Below are 21,766 nucleotides of genomic sequence, written 5' to 3'. Positions count from 1 at the left end.
TCTCAGAACATCCCACCCTCACCTGAAAATGATCTTTAATACTGTTAAGCCCGACTCAACATATTATTGAGAATACTGAGGCTTAGAGAAGTTAAACAGATTTGTCTAAGATCACAGAGCTAGTTAGTGGCAGAAATAAGACTCAAATCCATGTGACTGGAAATGTTTTCAATAATAAACTGGGAAATATCACATTAAGAATTACACTCTCACTTTCTTTTTCTGTGTATTGTTAAAGAATGCTTTCACTTTATCTTTTAAATAGAAGTAAGATTCCAGGTTTTATGTAGTATAATATTTTGGAGAAGTGAATAGAAAAGAGGAGCTGTTTTAACTATGCTGTTCTCATTAAAGGAAAACAGTTTTTATTTTAGCTCCTTTCACTTCAGGATTTTAAATTTAGGTATTATTTTGTTACATTTCTCCTCTTTTCAGAAGAAAAGCCAGAATACAAAATTGAATGATGTCACCTAGTATTGTGGAAGTGGACTTTTACTTTAAATTGAAGTAATTAGTTTTTTCTGAAACTTTTCATTGCTAATCTTTACTTTTCATTACTACTATTTATTATTATTAGTTATGGTTAGAAGTAGTTAAGTTCATACACTAAGGTTAAATTGTAGAAAGATATTTAAATAGAAATTCTAGATAATTATTTGGATAATCCATCAAAATGTGCTACCCTATTCCAAGCAGCTAATCAGGGCCAACATAATTACTTATGTTTAGTTTTACCTTGAATTGACCAGAAAACAGCATTTCCATTTCACTTAGATATCTATTGTTTTCTACAATCTGAAACTTTATTAAACAGATTGAAATTTGTATAAATGTGATTTTAAAAGTCTTATGCTTTTCCTAACACTAAAGAAAAAAGAAATCTCTTTTAATAAGGAGAACACTGAATCTGTTTGTTCAATTCCCAGTCTGCGGGCAGAAGTAGTTTATAGAAGACAGATGAACAGAGAAGTGCCTGGAGAGCTGAATTTGCTTGCTTTGGAAAGGACAGTAATCTGCAGGTGCATAGAAGAAGCTCAATGTGTAGCCTACTTGCAGTCCTTTCTTATCCTCTTGTATCCTTTGTTGTTTTCTGCTCCTGGACTCCCACTGTGCTTTCAGGTCAGCCCCTGGGCCCTGTGGAGAATTGCCCTCCAGCTGATGGAAACTGTTGTGTGTCTGGAGGACAGAAGTCCCTGGGAATTGACATCCTCCCTGCTTGGCTTTTAACCAGTGATGCTGCAGCCTAGAAATACTTCCACTTTCTTACCCCAGACTGACATTGCCTTCAGAGCTTCTCTGTGGGATTGAGCCAAAGTGATGCTCCATGAAACTTTGACTGAGATTTCTCCCTTCCTTGAATTCCTTGCCTGCCCAGAATGTTTTCCACATTCCTATGTTGAGGAACTTCTCTAAAAAAATCACTCTCTTGTGAGTCTTTATCTCAGAGTGTCTGAGAAAACTGACCTAGGGAGGAAAGACAATCTCAAAGACAAATTTCACAATGGATTGGACTAGGGAATGGAGGAGTTTGGAATGAAGGAAGAGACAAGAAGACAGGAAGGAGCTTCTTGGAGTGGAAGATCTCCATTTGTAGAGGAAAAAAACTTAAGTTTTTCTTTTCTTTTCTTTCTTTCTTTCTTTTTTTTTTTTTTTGTAGCTTTTGAATGGGATCCTGCTGTCTTAGATTGAATTTCCTGGAAACAGGCTTTGAGACCGATGACCACACAGGGTTATTGGGGAGTGCTCTTGGGAGGCACACTATTCTGCTTTTGTCTTTTCCTGAACTGTTTGTTCTTCTGAGTGTGCAGGATTTTAATAAAGGTATTATTGTGTGTATAATCTAGCTTTTTTTGGCTTAATAGAAGATCCTGTCTTTGTATATTTTAGGGACTATTAAGCAGAAGTGAGTTTCAAAACAATATTTTCTCCAATCAGCAAAAGCTGATATATGCAACAAAAACACATATTGGAAAAAAGATCTTTTGTGCACATGAATATATTAACAATAATGTTGAACTATTTCTAAATATTGCCTATAAATCTTGAGTTGTTATGTCCAACTCTCTTGTGACCCCAGGGACTGTAGCCCGCCAGGCTCCTCTAGCCATGGGATTTCCCAGGCAAGAATACTGGAGTGGGTTGCATTTTCTTCTCCAGGGAATCTTCCCCACCCAGGGATTGAACCTGCGTCTCTTGCATTGGCAGGTGGATTCTTTACTACTGAGCCACCAGGGAAGCCCGTGAATCCTGAGTAGTATTGATAAGTGATTATAGATTAATACTGAAGAAGAGATGAGCCAAGTTATAAACTTAAAAAAAAATGTATGTGCAATTTATTCAGATTTGTCCTGGTGGTTGAGGCCTGAAGGAATATCTGTGCATTTAGAAAACATCAGAGAAAACTGTTTTTATACATTACAATTTGATGCTGTTCCCCCACTGCAATTGATTGGTCTAAGTTAAACACTTGTCTTAAACTGAGTCAAACATAAGAGCCTGTCTATTCTTTGTCTACTTAATATTCAGTTTTTTCTTGAGTCATTTCCTTTTACTTTTGAACTTGTTTTTTTATTTAGTATTTTATTTTTCTTAATACGTAATCTGTTTTACACTCTTGTGTACCTTCTAGTTTAGTCTTTTCCTGAAATAATTATTTTTCCTTTTATTCTTTTTACTTTCCTGAGTTCTATGTTCTTATTTTTTGAGTATTTCTATTTCTAATTAATTTTATTTTTTCATGTTTTTAATTATTTTATTAATGTATTTTAGTTTGTTTTAAAGAGGAATATTATTGTTTTTATCTCTTCTACAAGATGTCTAGCAGGCATTTTACAGATATTATTCTGTTCCTTTTTTTCTTTTTTTTTTGTATGGGATTTGACCTCAATAGTTTTCTCTTGCTCATTTTAACATAAAATTAGTTTTCCTTATAGTTAAGCTTTCCAAGTGGCACAGTGGTAAAGAATCTGCCTGCCAACGCAGGAGACTCAGGTTTGATCCCTGGGTCGGGAAGATCCCCTGAAGAAGGATATGGTAGCCCACTCCAGTATTCTTGCTTGAAGAATCCCAAGGACAGGGGAGCCTGCTAGGTTTAGGAGGAGCCTGACCCCAGTCCATGGGGTCACAAAGAGTCAGACATGACTGAGTGTGCACACACCTAGATGTAGTTCAGAGTCGATTTTCTAAGTTCACACTTCCCGTTTCTGTGGTTTTCCTATTGTGTTAAAATTAGAGAGTTTGCTCTGAGATTGCCTGCCTATGTCTACCTGCCTCTACTTTTATGTGGTCATTCTGTTTCCTTTAAACTTTTCTGGTGGCTCAGGCGGTAAATCATCGCTATTACACCTTATGTATTCAATTTTGTTTCTACTCTGTGTTGTTTCCCATTGTGTGACGCTGTGTGCAGGAAGGACATCTTGCAAGGTGTCAAGTCTATAAGGAGGTGTACTGTACCCCCTCACCGTGGTCATGCTGTAGGCCACTGGAACTCATCTGCTATTGTGGTGAGCCAAATCTCTCCCAGTGTCAGCTGTTGTTCTGTCATTATCTGAGCTTATGTGCCTTCCAATGAATATCTGTTGACTATTTCCAGGCTTTTTCTATTCTCAGATTTTTAGATGACATACTTCTTTCCTCCACTTGATCCCGCACCAACACTGAAATCATGCAGTTCTTATGACTGTTAATGTCACTCAAATGTCTCTTTTTATTTTGACTTTAATGGATATTCAAAGTTTCATTAGAAATGCTGTCCTTGGGCTTTTGGCTATGTCGTTAGATTTATTCTGTGTTGCAATTTGGAGAGTGTCAGAGACTATGACACTTTTATTATTATCTTCCCAGAATCTCCTTCATTTACTTTTGAACTTCAATTCAATTACTGTTTGTTGTTGTTCAGTCACTAAATCATGTTGGAGTCTTTGTGACACCCATGGACTGTAGCCTACCAGGCTCTTTACTGTTTATTTGTGTTTTCCCTTTATAAAATCACTTTATAAACTTTGAGTGATTTATCATATATTTATTGACTTTTTTTTCAATGCCCCTGTACTGATTTATTTAGCATAATTTGGGAGACACTCTAGACAATATTCTGATACAAGAATTGCAACTAATTAATTGATTAAGTAAGTTAGTCAAGACACAAATGTTAATTCATTTAGAAGACAGAAGTTGGGATCTATATAGCACCGAACTTCGTGCATCTTCATAGATTTTGTTTGATGTCTCCTTTTTTCCTAATGGTCATCATCCCATCTACATTGGCCTGTGCCGCCACTGTTAGACTTGAGGTCATGTCTGTTTCCTAAGAGACTTGTGAAAGACTAGACAATACAAACCAGATTTGTACTGGTTAATACAATACAAGGGGAAGGCTAATGCTTGATTTGTAACTTTATTTACCTCAAACTTTGTTTACCTCAAACTTATTTATTCTCAAACTAAATAGTTTTCTAAGATTCTACAAAGTTGACCAATTAGTTGTTCTGTTTCTTAAATCATTATGAATTCAATGATCTAAGCATATTTAATGTATTTTGTTCTCCTGCTATCAATATCCTTAGTTATTTTCAATTTATCTTATCTTTGAAGTGAAGTGAAGTCGCTCATTCATGTCCGACTCTTTGTGACCCCATGGACTGTAGCCTACCACGCTCCTCTGTCCATGGGATTTTCCAGGCAAGAGTACTGGAGTGGGTTGTCATTTCCTTCTCCAAAGGATCTTCCCAACCCAGGGATCGAACCCTGGTCTCCCGCATTGTAGGCAGGCGCTTTACTGTCTGAGCCACAAGGGAAGTCCAAGCCAGTGATAATCCCTTTAAATTAGCTCTTCTGTTCTTTTGACATGCCCCTGTCTTAGGTTTTTCTAGTTAGTTTTTTAAAATTCATGAGTCATCTTACATGGACATCTTTTACTCATCTCCTATTGTATTCTGAAAACCCTCCCAGTTTTAGCTGGTATCTTCAAGTGACTTTGTTGAGTTATCAATAAGAATGTATTATATATATTTTCGAGTTTTCAGGCTTATAAGACAACCTGTTACTTTCTTCTCTATAGCCACTAACACCAGACAGGTCTTGTAGCTATTGCTGTTAGTTGCCACCCACTTGTATTTTAGTTTTTGAGACTATCTTATATTACTTATTTTTGATTTAAGTGATGCTTGTGGGAAATCCTTTTCATAGGAAAACTTTTGAACAATTCCAAAACTATAGTGTTATTTCCACCATCTCTCAAGCATGTCCTAGTGAGACACTTGTGCATTCAATCTACCAGTCCTCCAAGCATGGGGGAACTTTAAGATGAGTGTAGTTTTCTTTCCATTTGAGACCGCCTTTGTTATATACATTTATATTTCTATAGGATTTATATAGTGGCTGGATCTTTTCACCAAGAAAAACATGATTCAATACCTTTCTGTAACTGAATGGAATTTCTATTAATAAAACTATATCTAATTTCTAAAATTTTGATAGCAGACAACTGTCCCCAATCAATCCAAGACTTTCTTATTTTCCCCAGTTTATCTCTTAAATCCTTCAGTTCAGTTCAGTCACTCAGTCATGTCCAACTCTTTGCGACCCCATGGACTGCAGCATGCCAGGCTTCCTTGTCCATCACCAACTCCTGGAGCTTACTCAAACTCATGTCCATTGAGTCGGTGATGCCATCCAACCATCTCATCCTCTGTCGTCCCCTTCTCCTCCTGCCTTCAATCCCTCCCAGCATCAGGGTCTTTTCCAGTGAGTCAACTCTTCGCATGAGGTGGCCAAAGTATTGGAATTTCAGCTTCAGCATCAGTCCTTCCAATGAATATTCAGGACTGATTTCCTTTAGGGTTGACTGGTTGGATCTCCTTACAGTCCAAGGGACTCTCAAGTGTCTTCTCCAACACCACAGATCAAAAGCATCAGTTCTTCAGCACTTAGCTTTCTTTATAGTCCAACTCAGCTTGATCTCTTCCTTCTAAAGACCTTTCTTTTTTTTTTTTTTTTTTTTTTAATTTTATTAGTTGGAGGCCAATCACTTTACAACATTTCAGTGGGTTTTGTCATACATTGACATGAATCAGCCATATAGTTACACGTATTCCCCATCCCGATCCCCCCTCCCACCTCCCTCCCCACCCGACTCCTCAGGGTCCTCCCAGTGCACCAGGCCCGAGCACCTGACTCATGTATCCCACCTGGGCTGGTGGTCCGTTTCACCATAGATAGTATACATGCTGATCTTTCAAAACATCCCACCCTCACGTTCTCCCCCAGAGTTCAAAAGTCTGTTCTGTACTTCTGTGTCTCTTTTTCTGTTTTGCATATAGGGTTATCGCCACCATCTATCTAAATGACCTTTCATTTTGATCCACCCTTATGATATCACTGGCTATTGTTTGGCCACCAGTTTCTCATTTCTAACTCATGGCTGAAAGAATGGTGAGGTTGTTTTTTGTTTTTTTCCTCTTTGCCTGGGGATATCCAACTATTCTAAACAAATGTGGATTTAATTAATAAGGGGGAAGGGAATACTTACTAGCCAATTTATAGTTCTCTCACCTCATTTTATATGGGAAAATTGTCATAGAAAATTTAAGTAACTTTGCAAACATTCCTCAATCCAGGAAACAGTGAAGCTGGAAGTTCCTCTACTGGCTAGAAGTTGGTTCTTATTTCCATGCCAGCGTAAATAGGCTGAGTTTAATTTTGGCGATCTTTTTTCCTTCTTTACAGTTTTGCCACCTGTCTGGAATCCATTCACTTTATGACTACCTTTCCTGTTCAAGATAGAAATAGTTTTATTTAAAGTTATATTTTTAGTACTTAAGATTTTAAAGTGATTTCACATAGTTCAATTTGTCTCTTCTGTTAATTAAGAATGTTAAAATGTGCTATTCTCATCGTTTCGGTTAAGAGATTGGGATTATGGTTTTAAATTACTTGTCCACGGTCACACACCTGGGTAATGTGGATTCAGGACTCAAACTCATGCCCTCTGATTCCTGCTCTAATTACTTGTATGATATACTGTGTGGTCTTAAGACAGTCTTTTCTCCCATGGCAGTTGTACTCAAAATTTTATAGTGAGAAGCTCTTTCTATAGTCAAAATTTATGCATGCTCCATAAGATAGTAATTGTATTTTCAGTGTAAATTGATTGTAAATATGTGAAATTGAATAATTAAAAACATATATTTTCTTCAATATAAATCTTTTAAAATATTTTCAAAGTAGAATCTATACTGAATAAAAATTAATAAATAATATTTAATAATTTAATAATTTCTGTGTATTTTTGTGTGTCAGAGACTACTCCTTAATTCTCCAGGCACGAATACTGGAGTGGGTTGCCATGCAGTTCTCCAGGGGATCCTTCTGACCCAGGGATGGATCCCATGTCTCATGTCTTCTGAATTGGCAGGTGAGTTCTTTACCACTAGTGCCAGTTGGGAAGCCCTTATTATTTATTAAACCGGCAAAAATTCATTTCAAAAGATCAAATGTCTAAAATTACATTCCAAGTTATGTGGGAATTGGAATTAAAATCTATCTGCTTACAAGTCTTTTAGCCTCATGTGCTCAAGTAAGTGTGAAATAACATATTTATTGAATATACATAAAGTGCTTAGTTCATAAAATTTGGAGCTCCTTGCTATATATTAATAGCATCTCTAGTAGTAAAAAAATGGGCCTAAGGGGTTAGTGGCTTAATGCTTTAGTATTATTAATGTATTATTTTTAGGAAGTGATACTTAACTCAAAATAATGAAAGATTGAAATGTTTTCCCTAAAATGATGCTTAGCATAAAGATGTGGGCATTATGTATCAGAAGCAATATTTCTAGATTAGGCCAATCTCTCCCAAAAAATCTTCTAAGCTCTATATGAAAGGCAAGTCATTTCCTTTTTACTAGGTTTTGTCTTTAACAGGAGTGTTTTACAAGGATCTATCAGAAACCTAAGAACCTAAGAAAACACCTCCAAGGTGGAACTTGAGTTTAGAAAAGTAAACCAAGGAACTGAAATGAATAGACCTTGACTCAGGTTATTAATTAGAGTAATGTACCTTCCAAGATCTGGTTGTCTTGAATCTTAGGATTAACATGTGTGGTGTGAGTCTTAGTTAATGTGCTTGAGTTCCAAAGACACATTAGCAAAACCAATGTCATTAATTTATAGTTACACCTCATTTTCCCAAGCAGCAACTCAATGGCTTTTAATTGTTAATTAGGTTACAGTTAGAGGAAAATGTGTCTTTGTGAAGTATATCTTCACTGCCTAAAATGTTTTTCTGTTTTCTGAATCTATTGGAGAGATTGCTTACAATAGCTTTGTGAATTAGTGTGTAAATAATTCAAAAAAACCGTATCAATAGACCTATATAGGTCAGAACCTGAGAATGGAATGAGATCAGTTGAACAAGATTATTGCTATTGCAAAGACATTGTTATTAACATAAAATTTGAACCTCTGTATACTTAAATTTGAGCACAGTTTAACCATGTGCCATGCAAGCTGAAAAGATTATCAAATGAACAGATGATCAAAAGTAGATACATAAAGAAATGAGCTCATTAAAAGATACATGAATACATGTCTTAGTCCCCAGTATCACATAATACCAATTCACTTTTTGATCGAAAATGTTGCCTGTTTGTAAAACCAAGACAATGAAATCATTAATGGGCCAATTGATGCTAATGACATTGTAGATCTGAATTTTGTATTTATAAAGTTAATCAAACTCTAAATAATCAGAGAATTCAACTAAATTTAACTTTAGCAGAGAACCATAAGGAAGTGAAGGTAATCAAACTTTTTCCCTGACATACTTCTCCAGAAAAATCTCGGGAATATCTTCTCATGGAATGTATATATTAACAGGGAAAGAAGACTAAATAGTGTAGGCCTACATATACTTGTGTGTTTAAAAACACTTGCCACTCTAGTCTTTAGTTTCACAGCACCTGCAACGTGCAGCACTTTTAAAAAGTTTTTATTTCCGAGATATGAGTCATGCCTTGTCCTCAGGCATTACTTTTTAAAAGCACCTATATCTTTTACAAAACAGTCTGCTAAAATATAAATAACTATCAAAAATCGTGTTGACAGCATGTTTCAAGCAAACCTCTTTGGAATGAGTAGTAAACCTACAGGGCATGAACTATTAGAAAATTCTTCATAACTTAAGAGTAACCACTGTGGCTTACAACTGCATTATCTTTAAAATGGTCAACACGTGACTTAGGTACGCTCGCCCCATCTTCAAACCACTTTCTACTTTTCCTTCTCAAACCACATCAGGAAAAATTTTGCTTTATTAGAGGTTATTCTTAGAGGAAGTGGCATGACGGTTGTCTAATTTTCCAGAGACTTAAGCCTGTTTTCTTCCGTATTGAACTATCATCATAAGAAACTACCTTTTCTTGTTCAATCTCTTTCTAGCTCACTCATTAAAAATAAAATCCCATAGCAATTTGCTGCCCCAGGATTTTCTTTTGGAAATTAACAGTCTTATAACTGTAGAAGTAAAAATATCTTAGTCTATTAATATACCATGTATATTTTCACTATCTAATTCTAAAGGAAATTATTGTTATAGTCAGAAATATTGAATAATAATTATGTTGGTAATGCTGCTTATAGAATTGAAGAATTTCAGGAAAATTTTCGGTATTTGAGGACCATAAAATATACTTATGTAAAAAAAAATAGGGATTTTGGAGTAACAAATCTTGATAACCCAAGAATTTGACCATTTTTATAGTTCAGTGGTTCTCAGCTAGGGGTGGTTTTGTCTCCTTTCCTCAAGGGAACATTTGGGGCCATGTATGAAAATTTTTTGAGATTTGGGGGAGTGCTCCTGGCATTTAGAGGGTAGAGGTCAGGAATGCAGTTAAAATCCTACAGTGCACAAGTCAGCCTCTCCCTTGACGCAGTCATCAGGTTCAAAGTATTAATAGGGCCAAAGCTGGGAAATCCTGCCACCTGATATGATTTTTGTATTGCAATGACATGGTCCGTAAGTCTCAATATTTAGAATGTTGTATTTTTGAGGTCCTGGAGAAAGATCTTTTCCCTAAATATGGCTGTTAACTTCAGAGAAATTGTTCCACAAATTAATCTTTGATAATAATTTTCTTGTATATATGTAGCAAGTAATTATATGAAGGAAAGAAATAAAAACCAGAAAGTTAAATGTAGATGTAAGCATAAGGATCAACTAGAACTAATTTCTCTTTTAATATACAAGATAATAGAGACCTGTAGAGTTTACTTGACTTGTGGTCACGCATTTTGTGGCAGGGTTGGTGTCACAGTCTGTTGCCCTTCAGACTAAACTGAGACCAAAATTTTACCCATGATTTATAATGTAAATTAATCTAATACTATGTTCTATTGAAATTAATATGATGCCCTGAAATTAGTTGAGTAAAGGAGCTAGAATTGGTTTCAAAACGGTTAAATTATTTTCAACATGTCTGGATATTGATTTATATAAAAAGATGCCCTTTGAATAAGCCCTCAGTTTAGAAATACCCAGTAAATATTCCCTAAAAAGAATCAGAACCTGAAATGTTAAATATCACAAAAGTTGAAATGCTGTTTCTATTTTAGAAAAAGCAATTATAGAAACTCATAGACATTCTCACTCTTTTGATATCAAGTTATAATTATTTAGAGTTTGATTATCTTCTGTGTGAAATGTAAAGTCCTTGCTCTCCTGATGCTTTGCTTTTTCTCATTTTGTTCCTCATTAGCACCTGTCCTAGAGAGAGAGAAAGAGCAAGGAAAAGGGGTGAAGCTTCAGGCGGACAATGTTTTTACTTGTTAATAATAATCAGAAATGAAGAGGAGGAAAAGTAGAAGTAAGACTTTCTTATCCTCTATGCATTTGGATGTGACTCACTGCACAAGAAAGAGAAAATAGGAAACAAGACTTCACAAATCCTTCAGAAATCCTTTACTAAGGATGATGTTCAATAGTTAAATAAATTGGTCCATTATCTTTTAGCTCTTTAGTCATAAATAAAAATGCACTTACTGTGTTTACAAGTTAAAATTAACTTCTACTTTTCATCCTCTATATTACTGTCATATTATCCCTGAAAGGTAATCAAACAGGTATTAATATCTCTTTTTGTACAGATAAAGAAACTGAAGTTCAGAGAGGTTATTTTTGTCAAGGTCACATGCATGGAGAGTCATCAGTCTGAGAATAAGACTAGGGTCTTATAACTCCTCAAGTAAACTTGGACTCTTTATAATGTTCTAAGCAATCCATTTATATTTTGTGGAGCAAATTTTTATAAAGAATTATTCTTATATCTACAATAAAGATATAAATAAAAAATATTTTTGGAAAGTTCAGAACTTTTTGTTTTGGCTTCTTAGTATATGTTTAATGTTTTATTTTGAAGTAGATTTGTAATGAAGTTTGTACAGGGGACTCTCCATGTATATTTCAACCACTTGCATTCAAACATCTTTCCCTTAAGATTGCAAGATCTTAGGGAACTGAGTGTCTAAGCAATGCTGTATTTGCTGGAGCATTCAGTGGAGTGTGTGGCACACAATAGATTTGCATATGTGTGCTGTGCTATGTCTGCCTCTGTGACTCTGTGAGATCCTCTGGACTGTAGCCCACCAGACTCCTCTGCCCATGGGATTCTCCAGGCAAAGATACTGAAGTGGGGTTCATCCCCCATGCACTGCTCCAGGTGATCTTCTGGACCCAGAGATTGAACCATCATCTCTTATGTCTCCTGTATTGGCAGGCAGGTTCTTCACCACTAGCACCACCTGGGAAAGCCCCTTGCAATATACATTAAAGAATAAATTAAAGAATGCATGAGTGCATTGCTTGAGACTCTTGACAGAGTAAAAGTAGTTATAGACTGGGTAGCATACAGGAAGACTGAAGTTGTGAGTGAGGGAGAATCAGTCTTGAGCTATCTTTAGGACTTGGCTGATTATTGTCCTGGGAATGAATGTAAATGCAAAATTCAGTCCAAGTAAATTTAATTTGTGACTTTAAATGAGGATCTGCCACTCCTCTTAATGACAATACTCAAAGTCAAAATGCAATTGAGATCTAAGCATGTAGGTCAAAAAAATATTGAAAAAATGTTTGGAACAACCACTGTTTTCTTGAACCACCTTTCTCCATAAAAGTCTAGGTAAATTCAGAGAAGCAAACTGTGCTCCTTAAACCTATGTTTTATTAAAAGTTGGACTCAATTCATGAAAATACATTAATAACTTTATGGCAACTAAGAATATCAATATAGTCACCTTGAGGCTAAGAGGAACTTGGGTGGTTTCTCAGATTTTAAGGGTAGAAGTTTGCAGTTGAGTAACCTCAAATAATGACCCTTGGATGAAGAGTTTTTTGTTAGTGTTTCAGGGAACAGAACTGGACAGCTGAGAAAGATTTGTTTTTGTTTTGAGGGCAAACCCCAACTGAAATCTAGTCTTAGCAAAATAAGAGAGATGGCAGAGCAGAAGCTCATTTTCTCCAGGTGAGCATGCATCAGCAGGAGAAAATAGGCTTGTTTTTTGTAAGAATGTATAAAAGAAAGTTTGTTTTCTTTTTTTCCCTTTTTTTAAGTCTGTTTTCTATATAATAATTTGGCACAAAGAATAATAGTTCTAAGAAAACCTAACATTCTAATTAGTGCAAATAACAATTCTTATTCACTAAATCACTAAAAATGAAATAACCAACAAATAAGTTGTAAGTTTTGTTTTTATTATCATAAATACATTCTGATTTTTAATTAAATGGCTACAGTAGCTCTTCTCTAAGTCACAATGTCACTTTCCTCCCCTTCTTTCTACTGGGAATACACCTCTGTCTTATAGGTGTGTGTATTCTGTTAGGGTTTTATTCACCTTTGTATTTCTCACCCCACTCCTCAAAGATACTGAACAGTAAGTATCCAATATATGTATGTTGACTGCATGAGTGACTGACAGGACCAGAGTGCACAAAACAGGGGAAAGGAAATGGTTAAAAAAATGTTTAAGATCATGTTTCAGTATGATTTTTGCACTTTCGGAGATCAAGAAGAATTTTAAAAATTGAGTTTGAAGAAATCAGAGAAGTCATTTGGTCCAATCTTATAGTTGTAGTTATAAAAGATGAATCTGAGTATTTGATAGAATTTAAGAGAGAAATAAATGGGAAAAGTATTTCAACACTGGCCTCTTTTTTTACCCCAGTGTATTGATCTTTTCATTTAATCAAATCTCATCAAAGTATTTGCACTATTATTTTAGATATAGTGTCTTATTTTATTTGTCTTCATGTTGAAGCAGAAAAATCTAAGTTCATGTATGTAATGAAATGCAATAAGGTAAAACATTTTTCAAACTTAAGGTGCATTAAAATCACTGGAAGCTTATTCAAACTCATACTACTGGAACCTACCTTCAGAGACTCTGATTTATGTTTGGGAAAGACCCCAGAGCATTTCTACCACACTCTCAGATCCTGCAGATGCCTCGAGAAACAAGCCTGAGCATTGTTCTGTGTTGGTGAAGAGGAGAGGAAAAGATATCACCTTCTGGACAGAGAAAGAACTGTTTGTGTGACTTTCCTTGTTTCTTTCTTTTTAACCTCTTAAGACCCCCTGGGTGTGGAGTGATTTATTTAATAGGTCACTGTGAGAAGCTGGTTTAACAGGCCTTTCCCCCTTAGCACTGCTGGGATGCGGAGCACGAGGCCATTCTAATGCTTAGGGTCTCAGCCCCTTCTGGGGTGGATCCACTTTTAGTACTGACAGAACTGAGTGGGAACATCAGCTTTTTCACATATTAACAAGTCATATTGGCCAAAAGAAGTAGAACTCATCCACCTGCTTCACCTCCTAGGAATAAGGATGATACTTCAATCTCTATGTTGACACTTTGTTTTACTTTTTAATCAAACAGAATTAAGAAGGGAGGTCATGAACTCCTTATTGTTGAATTCAGACTTAAATTGAAGGAAGTAGGGAAACCACTAGACCATTCAAGTATGACCTAAATCAAATCCTTCATGATTATACAGTAGAAGTGACAAATAGATTCAAGGGATTAGATCTGATAGACAGAGTTTCTGAAGGACTATGGACAGAAGTTCATGACATTGTACAAGAGGTGATGATCAAGACCATCCCCAAGAAAAAGAAATGCAAAAAGGCAAAATGGTTGTCTGAGGAGGGCTTTCAAATAGCTATGGAAAGAAGAGAAGGGAAAGGCAAAGGAGAAAAGGAAAGATATATCCATTTGGATGCAGAGTTCCAAAGGCTAGCCAAGGAGAGATAAGAAAGTCTTCCTCAGCGATCAATGCAAAGAAATAGACGAAAACAATAAAATAGGAAAGACTAGAGATCTCTTCAAGAAAATTAAAGAGGCAGTCCTAAGGTGGTGGAGGAATAGTACAGGGAGACCACTTTCTCCCCTACATATTCATCAAAAGATCAGTTGAATGCTGAGCAACTTCCACAAAACAACTTCTGAATGCTGGCGAGGACACCAGGCACCCAGAAAGGCAGCTCATTCTCTTTGAAAGGAGGTAGGACAAAATATAAAAGACAAAAAGAGCAGCAAAAGAGTTAGGGACAGAGACCCGTCCCAGGGAGGAAGTCGTGAAGGAGGAGAAGTTTCCAAACCCTCTCACTGGTGGGTCTGTGGGGAGTTCTGGAATCTTAGAGGGCAACATAACCAGGAGGGAAAAAAAAAGAATTCCCACAGAATAGGTGCCTAACCACAACTCCCAGCAGAGAAGTAGCCCAGATGCTCGTGGCTGCCACCACTGATTGGCGGCTGGACGGGGAGGTGCAGGTTGCATGCTTCCGGTAAGGGCTGGGTCTGAATGCTCTGAGGACAATCTGAGGGAGCTAACCCTGAGATAGCCAGAGAGAGAAAAAAAGAGAGAGAGAGAGAACTTTCCTGCGAAAAGCTCTAACCTAAGGCGTAGCCTGGCCCATTCAGAGAATAAAGGATTGAGGGAATACCAAAGGAGAGCTAGCTGGCCGTGGTCCGGCCCATCCCTCTTCCCCGCCTGCGGCAAAGAGGCAGGCAAGCGACAGCCAGAGCAGGAAAGCAAGGGGCAATCCTGGCCCCAGAGATGGTATCCTCCACCAAAGTGTGAGCAGGCTCCCAGTTGCTAACCAAGTCTTCGGGGATCCTGGACGGTTGACATCTGCCAGGAGGGTTGCAGCCAGAGATCAGCTCCTGGCACAGCTGGGACAGCACTCTCATGGCACACCCAGGAAACCGAGTGGCTGGGACCCTGGAGGGGGTTAAGACACACAGTCCACCTGGGACAGTGCACTCTCCAATCACCTGGTCGCCTGAGTTGCTCGGACCTGTGAAGATCACAAAATGCACGCCCGAGCGAGTCTGTGCCTTTATGGAGCACCTGAGAACCTGAACCTGAGTGGCTTAGACCTGGGAAGTGCACAAAACTGCAGGGGCCGCTCTGGACACTCCCCTTGCAGAGCACCCTGGAGCCAGAGCAGTGTAGACCCGGAAAGCACACGCTGTCTTGAGCTGGGGCAAACCCAGCGTGGTCCATACACTGCGAGCACTCCCCACACATGCCAGTGATATTTGTTTGCAGTATTCCTCCCTCCCCACTGCACAACCGAACAAGCGAGCCTGAATAAGTGACCACCTTCACCCCCTTGTGTCAGGGCGGAAATTAGACACCAAAGAGACTTGCAAACAGAAGAAGCCAAAATAAACAAAGAGGGAACCGCTCTTGAAGTGACAGGTACAACAGATTAAAACCCTGTAGCTAACATTCCTTCCAGCATTGGAAGGGGCCGCTAGACCTTGAGAAGAAGTATAAACTGGAACAAGGAACTATCTAAAATCGAACTGACCCCACACCTCCCTCAACAGCTCGAGAGAAATTCCTACATATATTTTTACTATTATCACTTTTTAATTGTAATTTTTTTAATTTTTAGGTTCTTTATTAATCCTTTAATTTTCATTTTTATAACCTACTATTACTGTGCAAAAAAAAGGAGCCTATTTTTAAGGCAAATTTCATATATATATTTTTTATAATTTTGTGATTGATTTTGTTTTGTGTTTATAATATTGTATTTTTGAGAGTCTAACCTCTACTCTAGATTTTTAATCTTTGCTTTTTGGTATTTGTTATCAATTTTGTACCTTTAAGAATCTAATCTTCAGAACCCATTTTTACTTAGGGGTGTGATTACTGACTTGATTGCTCTCTCCTCTTTTGACTCTTCATTTTCTCCCCCAGGTCACCTCTATCTTTCCCTCCCCCTTCTCTTCTCTACTTAACTCTGTGAATCTCTCTGGGTGTTCCAGGCTGTGGAGAACACTTAGGGAACTGATTACTGGTTAGATTGTTCTCTCCCATTTTGACTCCCCTCTTCTCCTCCTGGTCACCTCTATCTCCCTCCTGCCTTTTCTCTTCTCCATGTAACTCTGTGAACCTCCCTGGGTGTCCCTCACTGTGGAGAATTTTTTCACCATTAACCTATGTGATTTATTATCTGTGCTGTATGGATGGAGAAGTCTTGAGGCTACTGTAAGAATAAGACTGAAAGCCAGAGGCAGGAGGCTTAAATCCAAAACCTGAATACACCAGAAAACTCCTAAATCTAGGGAACATTAATCGACAAGAGCTGATCCAAAAGCCTCCATACCTACCCTGAAACCAAAGTCCACCTAAGAGCCAACAAGTTCCAGAACAAGACATACCACACTAATTCTCCAGCAATGCAGGAACCCAGCCCTGAGCATTAAAATACAGGCTTCCCAAAGTCACACCAAACTCATAGACTCCTCAAAACTCACTGCTGGACACTTCATTGCACTCCTAAAAGAAGAGATCCACCTCCACCCACCAGAACACTGACGCAAGCTTCCCTAACCAGGAAACCTTGACAAGCCACTCGTCCAACCCCACCTACAGGCAGCAACCTCCACAATAAAGAGGAACCACAAACTTCCAGCCTACAGAAAGGCCACAAAAAACACAACAATCTAAACAAAATGAAAAGGTAGATAAATGAAAAGGCAGATAAATAAAAGGCAGGTAAAGAAACATGATAAATGCTCACCAAACCAAACAAAAGAGGAGGAGATTGGGAGTCTACCCGAAAAAGAATTCAGGATAATGATAGTAAAGATGATCCAAAATCTTGAAAATAAAATAGAGTTACAGATAAATAGACTAGAGACAAGAATTGAGAAGATGCAAGAAATGTTTAACAAGGACCTAGAAGAAATAAAAAAGTGTCAATCAATAATGAATAATGCAATAACTGAGATCAAAAGCACTCTGAAGGGGACCAACAGTAGAATAACTGAGGCAAAAGATAGGATAAGTGAAGGTGGAAGATAGAATAGTCGAAGTAAATGAAGAAGAAGGGGAAAAAAGTAAAAGAAGTGAGGACAACCTCAGAGACCTCTGGGACAATGTTAAACTCCCCAACATTCAAATCATAGGAGTCCCAGAAGAAGACAAAAAGAAAGGCCATGAGAAAATACTTGAATACTTGATAATAATTGAAAACTTCCCTAAAATGGGGAAGGAAATAGCCTTTAAGAAACTCCAAGAAACCCTGAGTCCCAAACAGGATAAACCCAAGACGAAACACCCCAGGACAAATATTGATCAAATTAACGAAGATCAAACAAAAAGAGCTAATATTAAAAGCAGCAAAGGAAAAGCAACAAATAACATACAAGGGGATTCCCATAAGGATAACAGCTGATCTTTCAGTATAAACTCTTCAGGCCAGAAGGGAATGGCAGGACATACTTAAAATGATGAAAGAGAAAAACCTACAATCCAGATTACTGTACCCAGCAAGGATCTTATTCAGATATGAAGGAGAAATCAAAAGCTTTACAGACAAGCAAAAGCTGAGAGAATTCAACACCACCAAACCAGCTCTTCAACAAATGCTAAAGGATCGTCTCTAGACAGGAAACCCAGAAAAGGTTATACACTCAAACCCAAAACAATAAATAAATAGCAATGGGATCGTACTTATCAGTAATTACCTTAAATGTAAATAGGTTGAATGCCCCCCAAAACAAAGACTGGCCAAATGGATACAAAAACAAGACCTCTGTATATGCTGTCTGCAAGAGACCCACCTCAAAACAAGGGACACATACAGACTGAAAGTGAAGGGCTGGAAAAAGATATTTCACACAAATGGAGACCAAAAGAAAGCAGGAGTAGCAATACTCATAACAGATAAAATAAAGTTTGAAAAAAAGGACGTGAAAAGAGAAAAAGAAGGACACTACATAATGATCAAAGTCTCAATCCAAGAAGAAGATATAACAATTATAAATATATATGCACCCAGCATAGGAGCACCACAATATGTAAGGCAAATGCTAGCAAGTATGAAAGGGGAAATTAACAGTAACACAGTAATAGTGGGAGACTTTAATACCCTCTCACACCTATGGATAGATCAACTAAACAGACAATTAGCAAGGAAACACAAACGTTAAATGATAAAATGGACTAGTTAGATCTAATTGATATCTATAGGACATTTCACCACAAAACAGTGAATTTCACCTTTTTCTCAAGTGCACATGGAACTTTCTCCAGGATAGATCACATCCTGGGCCATCAATCTAGCTTTGGAAAATTAAAAAAAAATTGAAATCATTTCAAACATCTTTTCTGATCAAAATGAGGTAAGATTAGAAGTCAACTACAGGAAAAAAAAAACTATTAAAAATACAAACATATGAAGGCTAAACAACATGCTTCTGAATAATCAGCAAATCACAGAATAAATCAAAATATGCAGAGAAGCAAATGAAAATGAAAACATGACAACCCCAAAACTATGGGATTCAGTAAAAACAGTGCTAAGTGGAAGGTTCATAGCATTATAATCTTACCTTAAGAAACAAGAAAAAAATCAAATAAATAACCTAACTTTACATCAAAAGCAACTACAAAAAGAAGAAATGAAGAACCCCAGGGTTAGTAGCAGGAAAGAAATTATAAAATTAGAGCAGAAATAATTGAAAAAGAAAGAAAGGAGACTATAGCAAAAATCAACAATACTAAAAGCTGGTTCTTTGAGAAGATATTTAAAATAGACAAACCATTAGCCAGACTCATCAATAAAAAAAAAAAAGGAGAAGAATCAAATCAACAAAATTAGAAATGAAAATAGAGAAATCACAGTAGACAACACAGAAATACAAAAGATCATAAGAGATTACTATCAGCAACTGTATGACAATAAACTGGACAACTTGGAAGAAATAGATGAATTCTTAGAAAAGTATAGCCTTCCATAACTGAACCAGGAAGAAATAGAAAATCTTAGCAGACCCACCACAAGCACAGAAATCAAAGCTGTAATAAAAAATCTTCCAACAAACAAAACCCCAGGACCAGATGACTTCACAGGTGAATTCTACCAAAAATTTAGAGAAGTACTAACACCTACCCTACTCACTCTTCCAGAAAATTGCAGAGGAAGATGAACTGCCAAACTCATTCTATGAAGCCACCATCACCCTAACACCAAAACCAGACAAAGATGCCACAAAAAAAGAAAACTACAGGCCAATATCACTGATGAACATAGATGCAAAAATCCTTAACAAAATTCTAGCAAACAGAATCCCACAACATATTAAAAAGATCATACATCATGACCAAGCAGGCTTTATCTCAGGGATGCAAGGATTCTTAAGTTTTCACAAATCAATCAATGTGATACACCACATTAACAAACTGAAAGATAAAAATCATATGATTATCTCAATAGATGCAGAGAAAGCCTTTGACAAAATTCAAGATCCATTTATGATAAAAATCCTCCAGAAAGCAGGCATACAAGAAACGTACCTCAACATAATAAAGCCATATATGATAAACCCACAGCAAACATTATCCTGAATGGTGAAAAATTGAAAGAATTTCCCCTAAAGTCAGGAATAAGACCAGGGTGTCCACTCTCACCTGTACTATTCAGCATAGTTTTGGAAGTTTTAGCCAGAGCAATCAGAGAAGAAAAAGAAATAAAAGGAATCCAGATTGGAAAAGAAGAAGTAAAATTCTCACTGTTTGCAAATTGCATGATCCTCTACATATAAAACTTTGAAGAGACCAAAAAATTACTAGAACTAATCAATGAATATAGTAAAGTTGCAGGATATAAAATTAACACACAGAAATCCCTTACATTTCTATACACTAGCAATGAGCAAACAGAAGGAGAAATTAAGGAAACAATTCCATTTACCATTGCAATGAAAAGAATAAAATACTTAGAAATAAATCTACCTAAAAAACAGAAGACCTATATATAGAAAACTATAAAACACTGATGAAAGAAATCAAAGATGACACAAATAAATGGAGAAATATACCTTGTTCATGGATCAGAAGAATCAATAGTGAAAATGAAATATGAAATAAGAAAATGAAAATATCCAAAGCAATCTATAGATTCAGTGCAATCCCTATCAAGCTACCAAGAGTATTTTTCAGAGAACTAGAACAACTAATTTCACAATTTGTATGGAAATACAAAAAACATTGAATAGCCAAAGCAATCTTGAGAAAGAAGAATGGAACTGGAGGAATCAACCTGCATGACTTCAGATTATACTACAAAGCTACAATCATCAAGACAGTATGGTACTGGCACAAAAACAGAAACATAGATCAATGGAACAAAATAGAAAGCCCTGAGATAAACCATGCATCTACGGACACCTTATCTTTGACAAAAGAGGCAAGAATATACAATGGAGAAAAGACAATCTCTTTAACAAGTGGCACTGGGAAAACTGGTCAACCACTTGCAAAAGAATGAAATTAGAACACTTTCTAACATCATACACAAAAATAAACTCACAATGGATTAAAGATCTAAATGTAAGACCAGAAATTATAAAACTCCTAGAGGAAAACTAGTCAAAACACTCTCTGACTCTCTATGACCCACCTCCCAGAGTAATGGAAATAAAAGCAAACATCAACAAATGGAACCAATTAAACTTAAAAGCTTTTGCACAATGAAGGAAACTATAAGCAAGGTGAAAAAACAGCCTTCAGAATGGGAGAAAATAATAGCAAACAAAGCAACTGACAAAGAATTAATCTCAAAAATATACAAGCAGCTCATGCAGCTCAATTCCAGAAAAATAAATGACCCAATCAAAAAATGGGCCAAAGAACTAAACGGACATTTCTCCAAAGAAGACATACAGATGGCTAACAAACACATGAAAAGATGCTCAGCATCACTCATTATCAGAGAAATGCAAATCAAAACCACAATGAGGTACCATCTCTTGCCAGTTAGAATGGCTGCTCTCAAAAAGTCTACAAACAGTGAATGCTGGAGAGGGTGCAGATGAAAAGGGAACCCTCTTACACTGTTGATGGGAATGCAAACTAGTACAGCCACTATGGAGAACAGTGTGGAGATTCCTTTAAAAACCGGAAACAGAACTGCCATATGACCCAGCAATCCCACTGCTGGGCATACACACCGAGGAAACCAGAATTGAAAGAGATACGTGTACCACAATGTTCATTGCAGCACTGTTTACAATACCTGGGCTTCCCTCCTAGCTCAGTCGGTAAAGAATCTTCCTGCATTGCAGGAGATATGGGTTCGATTCCTGGATCGGGAAGATCCCCTGGACAAGGAAATGGCAACCCACTCCAGTATTCTTGCCTGGAGAATCCCATGGACAGAGAGAGGAACCTTGCAGGCTACAGTCCACGCGG

At 37.0% G+C, this 21,766-nt stretch overlaps 1 pseudogene; it reads right to left on the bottom strand.

Annotated features, from left to right (window-relative positions):
- LOC136146421 (transcriptional adapter 2-alpha-like) overlaps positions 1-15,583 on the bottom strand; it is a 64,382-nt pseudogene extending 48,799 nt beyond the window's left edge.
- Between the last annotated feature and the right edge of the window lie 6,183 nt (positions 15,584-21,766).

The sequence above is a fragment of the Muntiacus reevesi genome, chromosome 14 (genome assembly GCF_963930625.1).
Source record: "Muntiacus reevesi chromosome 14, mMunRee1.1, whole genome shotgun sequence".
NCBI classification, from domain to species: Eukaryota; Metazoa; Chordata; class Mammalia; order Artiodactyla; family Cervidae; genus Muntiacus; species Muntiacus reevesi.
This window is presented reverse-complemented; position numbering and strand designations above follow the sequence as displayed.